Source organism: Neolamprologus multifasciatus, chromosome 15 (assembly GCF_963576455.1).
Source record: "Neolamprologus multifasciatus chromosome 15, fNeoMul1.2, whole genome shotgun sequence".
NCBI lineage: Eukaryota > Metazoa > Chordata > Actinopteri > Cichliformes > Cichlidae > Neolamprologus > Neolamprologus multifasciatus.
Window position 1 is genome coordinate 36,602,784 of NC_140453.1, and position 17,288 is coordinate 36,620,071.

The following is a 17,288-nucleotide window of genomic DNA, read 5'->3' on the forward strand; positions in this document are numbered from 1 at the left end:
ATCAGTTAAGTCTTCAAATTAAACAAGAAATGAAAAGAATGTTACTTACTGCCACTGGACAGTAGTTCATACCCCAAACCTCCAGCTACTGCATTTTTTTTTTACAATATCCCTAAGATGGAACTTCCTTTTACACGGAACTGTATTTTCTTTTTGTTTTTTGTTAAACGTGACAGAGTCAAATAAATTCAGTGCTGCTCACGATATCAAACAAGGAAAGTAGTTCTAAGTGTATAGCTGGTTCTAAGTACACTACGACGGTTCTATGGGAAATTTGAGGGCCACACACATGGACCGCACTTGATAATTTTCAGATGTCGAAATCAGTTGCAGCATATATCGCCACAAAGTTTAGTCTCCATGCTTTTATTTTGAAGACCAAGCACCTAAAGCGTTAAGCGAGAGGAAGCTGAGCCGGTGACACGCCACCAGCTTCAAGGTTTGTTTTGCATCGGATGAAACGATCAGTGACACAGAAGAGCCGTCAAAATAGAAGAGAGAGATGAGAGAGAGATAGTCCCAGAGATGGGAAATTCACATTGTTGTAGCAGCAAAGTAGAGAAGGCAGAATAAATAAATAAATAAATAAATAAATATATGCAGTACACTTAAGAACCATACAACCAAAGATAGTATGGTAGAAGAAATATAATTTCAAGTATATGCAGTGTTGGGGAGTAACGGAATACATGTACCGCCGTTAAAATACAAAATATGAGTAACTGTATTCCGTTACAGTTACCGTTTAAAAAGGTGGTATTTAGAATACAGTTACTTTGTTGAAATAAATTGATTACACGGAGGTACTTCCGTGTTTCATATTGTGGCGGGTCAGGCCTGTTTGGGTTTTGTTTGACAGCTACTTCTGTTGTTCCAGGTGGCAGCGTTACGGTTGCCATGGTTACACGGTGACGCTCTCTCTCTGCCTGTTTCCTGGGTGAGAGAGGCCTTTTTGTTGTTGTTGTGCTAAGCTAATAGGCAGAATGCTACAGGTATAGCTCTAAGAATGTAGCATCATAGGCAGTGTAGTCCGTGCTGCAGGGAGAATGGACTGCCATACACGTTATGTGTCTGTGAGCGAGGGAGGGAGAAAAAGGAAAAGTACGAGCTGTCATCCAGCAAAAACGGGAGCTGGAAGCATGTAAATATAATATTAACCACTGCAGCCAAGAAGAGAGCCTGACAGCCCAGCTGTAAGTAAGCTATTAAGACTATGTGATTTATGTGATTTATTACTGTACACAGTGTTCGTGTTTTCCTCCGAAACAATAAGTTCCGTTGGAGCAGCCTTTCAACGCCTCTCTCTGTCTCTGCTAGCAAAGTTGACCCAGACAACAAAGTAAAGCTATTTTTCGGCTACGAGCCCGACACAGAACCCACCGTATTAGCCAGAGGTCCCTTTACTACGGTTCAGAGCCGCGGACCTTCAGTAACAGTAATAAATCACAGCAATAGTACATTCACGTAGTTGTAAACAGCATGATAATATATTAAGTAATCCAAAGTATTCAGAATACGTTACTCTCATTGAGTAACGTAACGGAATACGTTACAGAATACATTTTGGGGCATGTATTCTGTATTCTGTAATGGATTACATTTTAAAAGTAACCTTCCCAACACTGAGTATATGTACACACGCACGCACACACACACACAGCTTCAGCTTCAGCTTCTATGAGCTTATTTGTATTTATTTCATATTGATTTTCTATTCTCTTTTTTACGTTTTTGGTGTGCAAGTCAGAAGTCAAAGGTCAATCTGTTGAGTTGACAGAATAAGAGTCTTACTGAACAACACTGCAACAGTTCAAGTGCTGAACACATTACTGCCTTGCATTAAAGTATTAATTGCCTTTGTTATATGTTTGATTTTACTATACAAGCAACTTTCCAGAGATTAGTCCACATTGGTTTCCTATCACATTTCTTTATACCACACAGTCCCTGAAAATGGCAGTTGCCTACAGACATCTGTGTCAGACACAATATGTTTGAAGGTTGCCTGTGTGGTACCTGCACAAGTCGGTAAATATAGTGTTTCTTTTATAGTCTGACCACACAAAGCACTTTATATAACATGCCTCATTCACTCATTCATACAACCACTTTTTAGCTAATGCATAAGTATTTTCTGTCTAACTTTCACACTCTGATTGATGCATCAGAGGTGTTAGCATGGTTTAGTATAGTTGGGGTTAGCATCTTGCTAACTATATTTGTCATACAGACCAGAGCAGACAGGGATCAAACCATCAAACTTCTGAATAGTAGATGACGTGCTCTACCTGCACACCTAAGTGATGCTGTTAGATGCTTTGACTGAGTTATTAAATGTTGCTGGGTCAGCCAGAGATGAGTTAGAAATGATAGAGCCAGCAGACATGGTAAGGCACAAATAAAAAGCAGAATAAAGAACAGGTTGTGGCTGTGCTGAGTGCTGTCTTTCAGGATCAATGGACCTCTGTACAGACACCTCACCATCAGGGATACATGCTTTTGCCACTGTTGAAAGACATGAATTCCTTCCTTTACATGGAACTACTGTTTGTATGCTCTATTCTAAAACCTCCCAAAGGTTTAGTTCATTGCTAACTCTTTCTGTCACCAGGACTCTAATCAGAATTCAAGCATGAGCTTACAGCCTTGACATCATTACATGACATCATATATTCACCGTGTAGAAAAGCACTATTTAAGAACCAGTCCATTTGCCTTCACGAAAGAACCCCAAAAATGAGTCCACACTATAAAAATGATGCCAGATTTGACTCAGGATCCTCGCTGTGCCCCTATCAACTTTAAAGTGGATTGAAAGGATGGTTGTTGATTGTAGAGAAAGAACACACAAGCAAACAGAGATAAGATATAGACTTAGTGAGATATTTTGCTCTCACACTTGATAAAATGTATAGAAATATGTATAATAAACCCTAAATCAGTATATTAATTATTAATTATTAATTATTATTAAACCATGAAACATATCCACATTTTCAGTTAGCAATCACCTTTAATCACATTCATGTGATTAAGTGTTTGCTTAAAAAGTGAAATATTTTCAGCACATTGCTCAGAAATATCTCACACATTTTCTTTTGATATGTCCTGTCTGTAAATTATTAAAGGCATATATTTGAATTATAAATACACTAACTATAAGAAAACAGGCAAAACATGCACCATGCCTGAGGCTACGTCTCTTCATTGCATATAATTTCCATGTAGTCACTCTCTGTTTTCTCCGCTCCGTGCTTTCTCCTCCTTTGTGTTTACCTCCCCCTTCCTCCCTTCAGCTACACACACCCTCCCACCACCCTGGCCAGCCAATATGGTCTGAACAGAGGCTGATTCAGGGTGTCAGGCCTTGTCTTAAATGTAATAAATTAGCACTGAGCTGGGGAAAGGTGCATCCTTCCCAACACATCACCAGAGAAGGAGCGTGTGCACCACCATCCTTGACCTCGTCTTCTAACCCCCACTTTTTATACACACACACACACACACACACACAAACACACACACTACAACCTCCAATTCCCCCTCCATCATCAGCTAGTCCTGGTCTGGTTGGCTCTGTCAGCCATCATCCAGTGCTCCAGTGAGAATCATTAGCATTGTCATAACTGGCTGGGAAAGGAGGCCAGCAGAGACCTGGTTGAAGGGGTAGTGGGGGATATCTGTGTTTGTGAGAGTGAAAGAGTGGGTGGTAGTATGCAAGTATTCATAGCTATGTGTTTGCATACAGATACTGTAGGTTTATGAACAAATGTTCATCTTTTTCGTATGTGGGTATTTCATGAGTGCAAATGTCTGTGAGGGCTGGTGCGTCTGTTTGCCTGCACGTGTGTGTGTGTGTGTGTGAGAGAGAGAGAGAGAGAGAGACAGAGAACTGGTGCTGCATGCAGACATAGAGTGGTAATAAATAGAATGAATGTGGCAGCTCCAGCATTTGAGCAAAGTGGATACATGACTTAACAAGGTGTCCTGATGAAATGTGCAGAAATGGTTAAGATCAATTTAATTCAGTTTTATTTATACAACACCAAATCACAACAACAGTTGCCTCAAGGTGCTTTATATTGTAAGGTAGACCCTACAGTAATACATACAGATAAAAACCCAACAACCATATGACCCCCTATAAGCAAGCACTTGGCGACAGTGGGGGGGAAAAACTCCTTTTTAACAGGAAGAACCTCCAGCAGAACCAGGCTCAGGGAGGGGCGGCAATCTGCCACGACCGGTTAGGGAGAGACAAGGAAGACAGGACAAAAGACATGCTGTGGAAGAGAGACAGAGATTAATTAAGCAAGCATGATTCAATGCAGAGAGGTCTGTTAACTCATAGTGAGTGAAGAAGAAATACTCAGTGCATCATGGGAATCCCCCCGCAGCCTATACCTATTGCAGCATAACTAAGGGAGGATTCAGGGTCACCTGATCCAGCCCTAACTATATGCTTTAGCAAAAAGGAAAGTTTGAAGCCTAATCTTAAAAGTAGAAATAGTGTCTGTCTCCTAAATCCAAACTGGAAGCTGCTTCCATAGAAGTGGGGCCTGAAAACTGAAGGCTCTGCCTCCCATTCTACTTTTATATACTCCAGGAACAACAAGTAAGCCTGTGGTGTGAGAGCGAAGTGCTCTAATGGGGTGATATGGTACTATCGGGTCATTAGGATAAGATTGGACCAGATTATTGAAGACCTTGTAAGTGAGGATTTTGAATTCAATTCTGGATTTAACAGGGAGCCAATGAAGGGACTCCGGTATAGGAGAAATATGCTCTCTCTTTCTAGTCCCTGTCACCACTCTTGCTGCAGCATTTTGGATAAACTGAAGGCTTTCAGGGAGTTTTTTAGGACATCCTGATAATAATGGATTGCAGTCGTCCAGCCTAGAAGTAATAAATGCATCAACTAGTTTGTCAGAGTCACTCTGAAACAGGAAATAATTACTAAAGTTAACTCAGAAAGATCAATTGGAGAAAGAGACTCTAAATGAATATCAATGGTACTGAAAGGAGTTGTAGATAATGTTACATCTGTGAGATGATCATTTTTTTCTCTAATAGTTAAAATTTCATCTGTGTAGAAGTTCATGAAGTCAATAGCGCTTTGCTAATTATTTGAGCTGTATAATGTAAACAGAATTGGTCCTAGCACTGAACCCTGTGGAACTCCATAATTAACCTCAGTGTGTGAAGAGGACTCTCCATTTACATGCACAAATTGGAGTCTATTAGAAAGATATGATATAAACCACTGCAGCGCAGTACCTGTAATACCTACAGCATGCTCTAATCGCTCTAATAGAATATTATGGTTGACAGTATTGAACGCTGCACTGAGGTCTAGCAGGACAAGCACAGAGATGAGTCCACTGTCAGAGGCCATAAAAAGATCATTTATAACCTTCACTAAAGCTGTTTCTGTGCTGTGATGAGCTCTGAAACCTGACTCAAACTCTTCAAATAAGCCATTCCTCTGCAGATGATCTGTTAGCTGTTTGACAACTACTCTTTCAAGATTTTTTTAAATGAAAGGAAGTTTAGAGATTGGCCTATAATTAGCTAAGACTGCTGGGTCTACAGATGGTTTTTTAAGTAACGGTTTTACTACTGCCAGCTTGAAGGCCTGTGGTACATAGCCGATAAATAGAGAGAGGCTGATCATATTTTAGATTAAAACATTAATATTAATGTAATAAATGTAAATATTAATCAGTTACACCTGATATGTGTAATGTACATTCCAAGCCGATGTAAAAGCCCAATTTTATTGGTTTATTCTTTCATGGTTAAAGCCAATAGTTTTATATTTCTTCAACAACATGTACTGTCACCATTAAGTGAAAAATAAAATAAATGAAACGTTTACATTTTCAAATAAGGCTGTTTTTTAAATATCCACACATTTATAAAAAATATCCAATAGACAGAAAAAGAAAAAAAAAACACTTGCATGGAGTATTTACAACAAGACATGTTCAGCAAACAGAATAACCTAAATAATTCACAATTGAAGAGTGTTTAAAAAAGAGTTTTGCCCACAGTGTTTTAACCTACAAAGGTCTCACATGTCCCTGACAGTTCATGGTCCATCTGTGCACTCTGTCATCCTGATACAGTTTGATAACCACTGGTTAAATGTACCATCACCTGCAGTACATGTGTATTTCTCTCACACAGTCACAGGCAGTGATCACTGATTCGTTGATACCTTTGAAGAAAGGTAGTCCTCTTCATTTCCATAAACCATAAATCAAAGTGTACTTCTTATAAATCTGTCACTGCAGCCTGCGTATGCCATTAATCTTTCTGATAATCAATCCTCTGCATGCTATTAGTTATTAGACTACATTCTGTCCATGAGTTAGAAAAAAAACACGTAACATATGTGAATAGTTAGCATGTCTATTTCTCCTTTGTTTTTTTAAGTGATTAGTAATTCGATATTAGTACAGGTTGCACAGCCATTTTCTCTGCACTTTTGTATTTAGTCAGTAAAAAGATAAGTCATATTTCTATTAATATAGTTTAATAAAATATATGCTCTAAGCCAGGGGTCTCAACCCTAAATGAGCTGTGGGTGTGCTAGCACATCTCATTGGAGGGCCATCTTGGTGTTCAAGTACTACAAAACAAACAAACGAACAAAAAAACCCACAAATATTGAATGTAGTGTTTTGGTTTTGTTTTTTGTTTTGTTTTATTTTAAATATTCTAAAACAAGACAAAACTGCAAATGTAAACTCAAATTATTTTTCTCTCCCTCGTAACTAACTGAAGCCTTTCATTGAACTACTAAATAAACATATTGGTCCTCTCACATGGCAGTACTTCTGCTATTATTTTGTTCGTATTCAACAAAATCAAAATGCAGACAGAAGTGTACACATTAGTTTTTGACTCTCTCACTGAAATAACACAGCCAATCCCTCAGGATGTTTGTACTCTCTGCTCATATTGCCTTCATATTAAATCAGTTTGGGCTTTTTAAAGAACTTATTTAAATACTGCACTCAACAACAAACAGATCGTCCCTAACAAAAAAAGGAACATCAAGGGCCAAATTGCATTAGATTTCTTTCTGTAGGTGACGTGGGCTGGAAGTGGCCCCAGGGCTGTGAGTTTGAGGCCCCTGCTCTAAGCATTGTAGCTCATATTGATTACGTTTTTATTAGAGATGGACCGATCCGATATTACGTATCGGTATCGGTCCGATACTGACCCAAATTACTGGATCGGATATCGGCGAGAAATAAAAATGTAATCCGATCCATTAAATATCAAAAAAGCACCTCACAAAACTTGCTACACGGCGTAACTCGGCTCATAACCGTAGCACGTCTCAGCAGTGTGCATCAGTGATAGAGCCGCTGTGTGTATTTGTAGCCTAGCTAGCAAATCAGCATTTCATCTCCGAGGAAGTTTTCCCAGAGAGAAGTAAAGCAAGTGTGTAAGTTCATCTCTGAATGTTTGTAAAGCATTCCCACGTTAAGCTTAACAACCATACCTGGAGCGACTGCCTCTCTCTCTCTCTCTCTCTCCTGCTGCTACTTCAATCATGAAACTGCTTAATGATCAGCTGATCGGCTTTTCTGTCGCGAGTCCGTCTCTCTTCTTAGTTTTTGGCCCACTTTGCACCAGAAAGAGGAAACCAGCGGCTGAACAACAGCAGCACGTTTAAGCTTGATAAGCTGTTGTTAGAATTTGTTTAATATTGCTTTCTACACCAGGATCTTTTTCTACATAGCTGACAGCTGGTAACTGTGCAGGGGCGGATCTAGCAAAGTTTAGCCAGGGGGGCCGATAGGGCATGAACAGGGAAAAGGGGGCACAAAGACATACTTTTCTTTCTTGTTCTCATTTAAAATGTCTAGCTTTTAATAAATAATTATCTGAATCTTACACCCAAAGTTTTAATCTGATGTAAAATACATAGAAGTCCATTACTGTATATAGTAACTGTTAAGTCTAATATACCCTAGTAAGCTATAGTACTTTTTCCTTTGGGAAGATACCATCTGTGCAGTCTGCAATTCTGTTGAAGAAAGATGTTGAATCTATTTAATTATTCTTGAAAAATAATTTCTTTCTGTGCATTTTCCCCCTGCATCAAATTAAATTTGATTACATCGATTAAGCATCATGAGCTGGAGGGTGGGGGGTGCAACCCTATTAGTTAGGTTGCTTGATATTTCTGCTAAGTACTCTTTAAAATACCAGAATAGGGAGGATGGAGCAGGTTTACGTTTATTAGATTGATCAGTATTGCTGATCTATGAAATATTTTGGGCGCAGTGTATTTTTTACATACAGGTATAACAGAATAGTTTTAGTGTTGTTATTTATTTAAACTTGAGTATAAATTTATACAAAATGCAGCAAGATATTAAAAAAACGTTTTATTGATTAAAAAACACACTATATCGGATTCATATCGGTATCGGCAGATATCCAAATTTATGATATCGGTATCGGTATCGGACATAAAAAAGTGGTATCGTGCCATCTCTAGTTTTTATATTCACTATCATTTGAGAATTTACATGACCTAACAGTTTGTCTCATTCAGTTTAATTCACTGCCAGTGGTTGGGGTAAGAAGAATGCAAAAGGAGAAAAGAAAAGCATTAAGAGACATTAACAATAACAACAAGCAAATAGGTAGATACTATTTTATTTTTAGTGTTGAATGCAATTAAAAAAATTAATAACTTTTATCTCTTTAAGGTGTTGTTATAACTGTGTGATTGTGTTCTATAAGTGAAGCATCTATGTCATTCTAACATTAACTAACATTTGTGTGTGTGTGTACGTACACACACACACACACACACACACACACACACACACATATATATATATTTCATATCAGTGGATTTCACATCAGTGGAAAGACACCTGCTTTGGATGTATTGTACAGATTTAGAATGTTATGTACATGTGAGTTCATCTTGTCTAATTGATTACACAATATTCTTATATTTTAAGGACAGTTTTTGGAATTAGAAACATTACTGGTCAACCAGGCATTTAAGTGATTCTACTAGCTTAACTACCTGATTTGTTTCATCTGTGTCAAGGCTCGGTAGCTAGCAATGAGAAATGGACCCAAAAGCAGATTCAAAATGACAGCTCGAGGCTGAGTGACTAGAATATTTTATTTACAGTGACATAGTACAACAGGATGCTTAAGAGCTAAGGCTATGAACCTGGTTAGGGCAAATGAGCATGAACGATGAAACTCCAGACCGGGCTGGGTCGGCAGGGAAACTGTGGTTTGACAATTGACGGTCTAGGTCAGGATGGTTCTGAGAAGTGGTGAGCAAAGTCAGCTGAAAACATCTAAGCCTTACTTGTTTGCAGGTGGAGCAAGCTGGAGGGGGAAAGCGAGTGATTGTGGCATGGGTGAGTGCAGTGAGGAATGAATCAGTGAAGCAGGGGGGCAGGTAGGTGTTTCTGGAGAGTATTCAATGACAGATTATCGGCTTAGGTGGAGCAGAAGTGACCAGCATCCAGGTTTGAAGAGTTATGGCGAGGTGGAGTGAGTATTTCCGTGAAACGACTGAGAAGACAAGAGAACAAGGTAAGATACAAGCACTATGATGAACACAGGATACGAGAAGCCACGAACTAACATAGGATTAGTTGTGAGCGCTGGTCTTAAGTAATGCCGGTCTAATCAGCTCCAGGTGGGAGCTCTGGGAGGAGTGATGATGACTCCACCCAGAGGAGGGGCGCCAGGCACTATAGAGAAACACTGACTCACCCAGACCATGAGAAACTGTCTCTATCGATGTGGTGTGTGTGTGTGTGTGTGTGTGTGTGTGTGTGTGTGTGAAGGAAGATGTCATAGAAGAGGGATAGTAGTATAGCAAAGACATTAAACATTAAAATACAAATAAAGCATGCAAGAAAATAAATCAAGCCAATTTTACAACAAATCAATCACGTCAGAGTGTTTGTTGTCATTTTTAAATAAGTCCATATGATTTTTTTTTTTTGTCAAATGACATAATATGAGTGACTGGCTTGCTTGGCAGGTCCAGTGTGGAGTGACTGACATACTGTTTAGTTGAGACAGATTGTGAGGGTCGTTCCCCAGTGAACACAGGTGCTCCAGGCACTACATTCACACCACAGAGCTTTGTTGTTTCTTTGTTTAACTATATTTCTAGAATCTAAATGAATTCTGATATCCAATTTTATTTTTGTGTACATCAAGTTTTCAATGTACAATATTAATGCCTTAGTTCCACATTGAGCATCCAAACTGTATGTTTTATTTTGAATGTTTATTGGTTCTTTGCTAGCCTAGATTATGAGCACTAATTCCATCAGTTGAATTTTTGATAAAGCCTAAGGAAGTTAAACAACATGCTGAGGTTATTATTGAGAGCTCCAGTCTTAGCCTGTGATTAGACCCACAACAAACCTGTATCTGTGTTCTCCAATAATTCCTGTCCTGTCATTGTGGAGTGGTACACCGTGATGACAGACCAGACCAGAGCCCCCTCCTTTTTCTGTGCATTTCTATACGTGCATGTAGTCATCCATGTGTGTGGCAGCATGAGAATAAGATAGCTAGACTGGTGTGCATGTATGTGTACTCTACCCCAGTATAGGCGGCAGTATTAATGAGCCCAGATTTCATTTCCGATGAGCGATTATTTGACTGTTCATTTGGCTAAGATTTATGATGAGGCCCTATATCTGTAGCCTGCAGCACTGCACAAGTCTTTAATAATGGGGAATGAACACATTAATCACCCTGTAGCAGTCAGCTACAGAAAGCAAGGGAGCACCATCCAATCTGCATCACTGGATGAGAGAGACTATCACCTCATATTCATTTAAAAACCTTATCTAGTACATGGAGGTAAGGAAAAATGACCTGTCTAACTGAATATGATTTAACATCATAAAACTGAGAGTCATACACACACTAGTTATCCTGTTGTGATGAAAGACACAGACCAACATTGGGCTGTCTGCCCAATGTTGAGGATGCACAAACAGAATCACCATAACAAACCCACAGGGTTTATCTAGGGTGGAGCATTGCCACTATTCGCAAAACCTCATGAGTCTCAGGGTTATATATATATATATGTATATATATATATATACATATATATAACCTTATATATATATTAGTGCTTTAACGTTAATCTCATTAAAATGACGTTAATGCCATAACCGCATTAACGCGACAAATCTCCATTAGCAAGTTTGCACAGATCGCCCCGTGCGTGGGGCTAGATGGCGCTATAACATGTTAACGAGCAAACCGCGCTAACGCATTGACGCCGTGCAGCCCTGCACTGCCAGTGGCTGATGCCTTAACCTACTGATGGTTCTCGGTGTCCGGGGCTGGGTGCTTGGGTGTGTACTGGCTCACTCCTGGCAGTTGCTTGGTGGGGCCTGGCACCCTTCTCTAGGGTAGGGGGCCCGTGGAGCTCAGGCCTCGGTCCGCCCTGGCGTAGCCAGCTGCTGGCAGAACTTGCAGGCACGTCATCACTGCCCTTTGTGGCTTCTGCACTGTGGTTGCTGGGTTAATAATTTACCAGTATTGGGCATCAATTAAAATTTTAACAATTAGATTAAACAACTGGTATGCCTGGTAACTAATAGTGACAAGACCGTCAATTAGTTAGCTAGTTGTTCTTGGGGCTTGTTACCCAAGGATGATGATATCTCCTCTTAACCTGATGTCAGGGAACATCAGACAGGGTATCAGTTAATTCAATGAATTATTTCCTTCATGAAAAGGAAATTACTTTATGAGTTTTTTTCATGATTCTTTTGTTATTGTTCTGTTTCTCAACTTTTGAAATCAACCTACCATTTAAATTATAGACTCATCATTTCTTTGCTTAAGGGCAATCTTTCAAAATCAGGATGGGTTCAAATAATATATATATATACATACATATATGAATGAATATATATATATATATATATATATATATATATATATATATATATATATATATATATATATATATTATTTGAACCCATCATTATTTGAACCCATCCTATGTAGATAGATAGATAGATAGATTCATTCACTCTCACATTCACACACTGGTGGAGGCAAGCTACAGTTGTAGCCACAGAGGCAAGGCTGCCATATCGTGCCATCGGCCCTTCTGGCCATTAACAGTAGGCAGTAGGTGAAGTGTCTTGCCCAAGGACACAACAACCGAAACTGACTGTCCGAGCCGGGGCTCGAACCGGCAACCTTCCAGTTACATGACGAACTGCCAACTCTTTGAGTCACGATCGCCCCACTTCATAGACGCCTCGCTGTCACTTACCGGAACTTCAACATTATGCAATCCATGCTGTACATAAATGCCACTTGTTTTGCACAATAGCCAACTGCTGACCTCTGTATATTTTATTTTTAATTAATTTTATATATATGTATACACACACACACACGTATATATACATATTTAGTAGAGATGGCACGATACCACTTTTTTATGTCCGATACCGATACCGATATCATAAATTTGGATATCTGCCGATACCGATATGAATCCGATATAGTGTGTTTTTTAATCAGTAAAACTGTTTTTTTAATATCTTGCTGCTTTTTGTAAGTTCATACTCAAGTTAAAAAACAACAACAACACTAAAGCTATTCTGTTATACCTGTATGTAAAAAAAAACACACTGCACCCAAAATATTTCATAGATCAGCAACACTGATCAATCTAATAAAGTTAAACCTACCCCATCCTCCCTATTCTGGTATTTTAAAGAGTACTTAGCAGAAATATTAAGCAACCTAACTAATAGGGTTGCAAACTCCCAGCAAAAGAAAATAGGGAACCACCCTCTTCCTCATGATGCTTAATCAATGTAATCAACTTTAATTTGATGCAGGGTGAAAAAAATTCACAGAAATAAATTATTTTTCAAGAATAATTAAATAGATTCAACATCTTTCTTCAACAGAATTGCAGACTGCACAGATGGTACCTTCCCAAAGGAAAAAGTACTACTACTAAAAAGTACTAGGGTATATTAGACTTAACAGTTACTATATACAGTAATGGACTTCTATACATTTACATCAGATTAAAACTTTGGGTGTAAGATTCAGATAATTATTAAATAATTAAAAGCTAGATATTTTAAATGAGAATAAGAAAGAAAAGTATGTCTTTGTGCCCCCTTTTGCCTGTTCATGCCCTATCGGCCCCCTGGCTAAACTTTGCTAGATCCGCCCCTGCACAGTTACCAGCCGTCAGCTACGTAGAAAAAGATCCTGGTCTAGAAAGTAATATTAAATAAATTCTAACAACAGCTTATCAAGCTTAATAGTGCTGCTGTTGTTCAGCCGCTGGTTTCCTCTTTCTGGTGAGAAGTGGGCCAAAAACAAAGAAGAGAGACGGACTCGCGACAGAAAGCCGATCAGCTGATCATTAATCAGTTTCACGATTGAAGTAGCAGCAGGAGAGAGAGAGAAGAGGCAGTTGCTCTATATATCGGTTGTTAAGCTTAACGCGGGAATGCTTTACAAACATTCAGAGATGAACTTACACACTTGCTTTACTTCTCTCTGAGATAACTTCCTCGGAGATGAAATGTTTGCTAGCAGGCTACAAATACACACAGCCGCTCCATCACGTGACCACACTGCTCCGGCTCGCCATGTCGCCAAGTTTTGTGAGGTGCTTTTTTGATATTTAATGGATCGGATTACATTTTTTATTTCTCTCCGATATCCGATCCAGTAATTTAGGTCAGTATCGGACCGATACCGATACGTAATATCGGATCGGTCCATCTCTAATATTTAGTATACATATTTAGTAATGCACATACACTTTTATATTTGTACATGTATTTATTCTTATAATTCTCAGATTTACCAATTCTTATATTTGCTTGTTCTTGTGTTATTGTATTTTGCACACCTCTGTTGCAACACGTCTTGGACATGTTGCAGTATGCACAACTCAGCTGCTAAAATTCTTACCTACACTAAGTCCTGGTAAGTCACCCACTTCCAGTGAATCCTAATCAATTCCCAGATATCCTGTAAAATTAGTCTCTTCACTTACAAATCCCTAGATGTTCTTACTCCCCAGTATTTATCTGATCTTCTCCTACACCATCCCAGATTCTGCCTTTCACAGACAAAGGCTTAGTCTCCATTTTTCACACCAGGCTGTGGTCTTACAAAGACAGAGCCTTCAGTGGTGCTACACCTACTCTTTGGAATCAGCTCCACTATGGGAACTGCAGTGACTGGTCTCTGAACATTTTCACCTATTCACTGAGGCCCATTTATTTGACTTTTGTGTGTAAAACAACTGTGAGTTTCTTGAAAGACTGTATATAAATAAAGAAATATAAAGTAGTGTTTAAAAAGTTGTTTAAAAATATAAATTGAATGTTATGGTGATATGATGTAGTAATGATTTTTTGTCTAAATGTTTAAAAGTAACAAAGCAAAATCACAATCAGAATACTTTATTAATCCCAGAAAGAATTATGTGGTTACAGTTGCCCCAAGGCAGTAAGAACAGAATAACTCTATTAGATAAAAATAGCAATAAAGTGTTTAAATAATTTTAAAATATGAGGACGTTTCAAGTGTCCTAAGCAAAAGGACATTTGAAAGAAAAATGTATTTTTGACTGGTCAATCATACAAAAACAAGGGCAATAAATGTCATTGTTTCAAAGAAACATACTTAAAAACTCATAATTGTTCTTCAGCCTTTGGCACAGAGCTGGGCATAAATTCAGAGCTGTCACATCTTGAAATCTGCCTTAGATTTACATGCAAATTTAGATAAAATCTGTATCTAAATTGATGTACTATCTGAAGCATCTACCACATTGATAGGATACACCCCCCTCGTGGCTCAGCGTGTAATTAACATTTCAGTTTACATAGAGCAATATCCCCATCTACTGGATGTATGGCAATTATACTACTACACTACTGAGAAACAAACGTGTGACCAGGACTAACTATGCTGGTCACATATATCTCCACTGCTTGGTTTTACGATACAGAGATGGATCAGGTGACAATGAAGAGTTCTTAATATTATTCATTCAATTCAATTCAATTTTATTTATATAGCGCCAAATCACAACAAAAGTCGCCTCGAGGCGCTTCATAGAACCAGAACCAGGCTCAGGGAGGGGCGGCCATCTGCTGCGACCGGTTGGGGTGAGAGAAGGAAGACAGGATAAAGACATGCTGTGGAAGAGAGACAGAGATTAATAACAGATATGATTCAATGCAGAGAGGTCTATTAATACATAGTGAGTGAGAAAGGTGACTGGAAAGGAAAAACTCAATGCATCATGGGAATCCCCCAACAGCCTACGTCTATTGCAATTTGGAAATGAATCACCAACAGAGCCTTAGCTTAACTCATCTGACATTTCTGCACAACTCTGCAAACATTGAAAGCATGCTGTTTAAAGTAAACATTGGGGCCAAAACCCTTTTACATGAAAAATTTATTTTTACAGCAAATTAATAAAGTGACAGAAACCACCGGACAATTCAGTTTCTGAGATGCCCTTGGCCATAAATTAAGTCAGTTTCTCCCCCATCATTAACTTGACACTGTTGTTGCTATTGCTACTAATTCAACCCAGAATTTGGGTTGAATTTGCAGTAACTTACAAACTCGTGAATTCAAAAAGTTCATAATGGTGCCAACGGTCTTGTAGTTTCTGTTATGACAGTTTGTCTAAAAATAAATCTGCTGTGGCAGCGAGGAAGGAAAAAAACATCAAATAACTCTTTGCACCAATTATTACCTGAGGACAAACAGAACTACTTACATTCAGTTGTGTAATAACTTTCATTTTGCAGAACTTTAAATTTGGAAACAAAATTATCAGAAAATGGCAGCTCTATAACTAAGTTCAAAACTTCAAATTGCAGCAATAGCTGAAAAAGTGTAACATGACTTTGACAAACTAACCAAATGGAAAGTCTTGAGACAACCATATAGACAGTATAGAACAGACCTAGGGATTGTATGGCTCTAAGGCTACATTTGGTCCTTTGGTTATCCCTGACCATCCACATGAGGACAATATGAAATTTGGATTCAAACATATAGAAGAATACAAGTATACATCAAGCCATCTGTCATATTTAAGCCATTAGACACTGTTTCATAAACTCCCCATCAGATAACAGCTCACTAGTTTTGTAATTTTGTGAGAAATCACAATATAAATTTGTTTCTTTTGTTTGGAAGCTAAATGTTATTTGTTTTAATATTTATAGACATATTTACGTGTCCTAGCAAATGTAGCTTTACTGCAAATGCATTGAAACCTGAGTTTTCTCCATAAGTTTGTTTTTTAGTTCCCTTGATTGTTTACTCATAGGGGTATTCTGAATCGCTCTTTGTCTGGTCTCTCAATTTGCCATGGGAGACCCTATCAGGGGGCAAAACCCCTTGGACAACAGAGTCTCTTGGATCCCTGGGACACGCAAACCCCTCCACCAGGATAAGGCAGCGATTTGTGGAGAGGCTATTTATTCTATTTATTTCCATTTCAACACAGAAAACCCTAATTTTCTCCTCAGTGGCTTAGTGTATGCAGGCCCCATATTAGCTTTACACCAAGGGGCCCACGTCATGGTTTTCTGTTGGCAACCCACAGTGGGCTTGTCCATAGAACACCCATATATGGACCCCAAAAAATCCTGTTGGCTTGTGTTGGCAAATCCATTTGGGGTCCACGTGGGAGAAATGTGAGATTACCCTCCCCACAGCCCCAAAATTCGCCCACATCACCTAGTGTTTTCCTGCACTGACAAATTGGCTGGCCAGTTATTTTTATTTTTATTTTTATTTATTTTTTAAATTTTTTATTTTTTATTGAGCATCAACAATGTAGTACAAAGACATACATATAGCAAGGCCACAACGCTCCTTTTTATATCTATTTACCCCGCCCCAAGAACATATTAGACACCGATCCAGAGGGGGAAAAATTAAAATAAATAAATGAATAAAGGGAATTTAAATGAGGTACAAGGAAATTCACCATGTTTGAAGATGTGCACTTAAAGGGGAATAGTTTGCACAAAATTAATCCCAATCACACACAAAAAAAGGATTTACGGCAGCTGTCAAGCATCTTTCAGGTGGGTATGGTTTTAATTTTCTCTAAATGTTTTAGCAATGTATCCCAAACAGCAAAGAATCTTTCCTTTGACCCCTTGAGAGCGTACTTTATCTTTTCCAACTGTATAAATTGTGTCAGGTCACTAAAC

The 17,288-nt window shown here is 38.6% G+C and overlaps 1 long non-coding RNA gene across 1 annotated transcript in view; it reads left to right on the top strand.

Moving 5' to 3' along the window:
• LOC146502667 (uncharacterized) overlaps positions 1 to 17,288 on the top strand; it is a 264,594-nt gene that overhangs the window by 76,508 nt on the left and 170,798 nt on the right. The window lies entirely within an intron of this gene.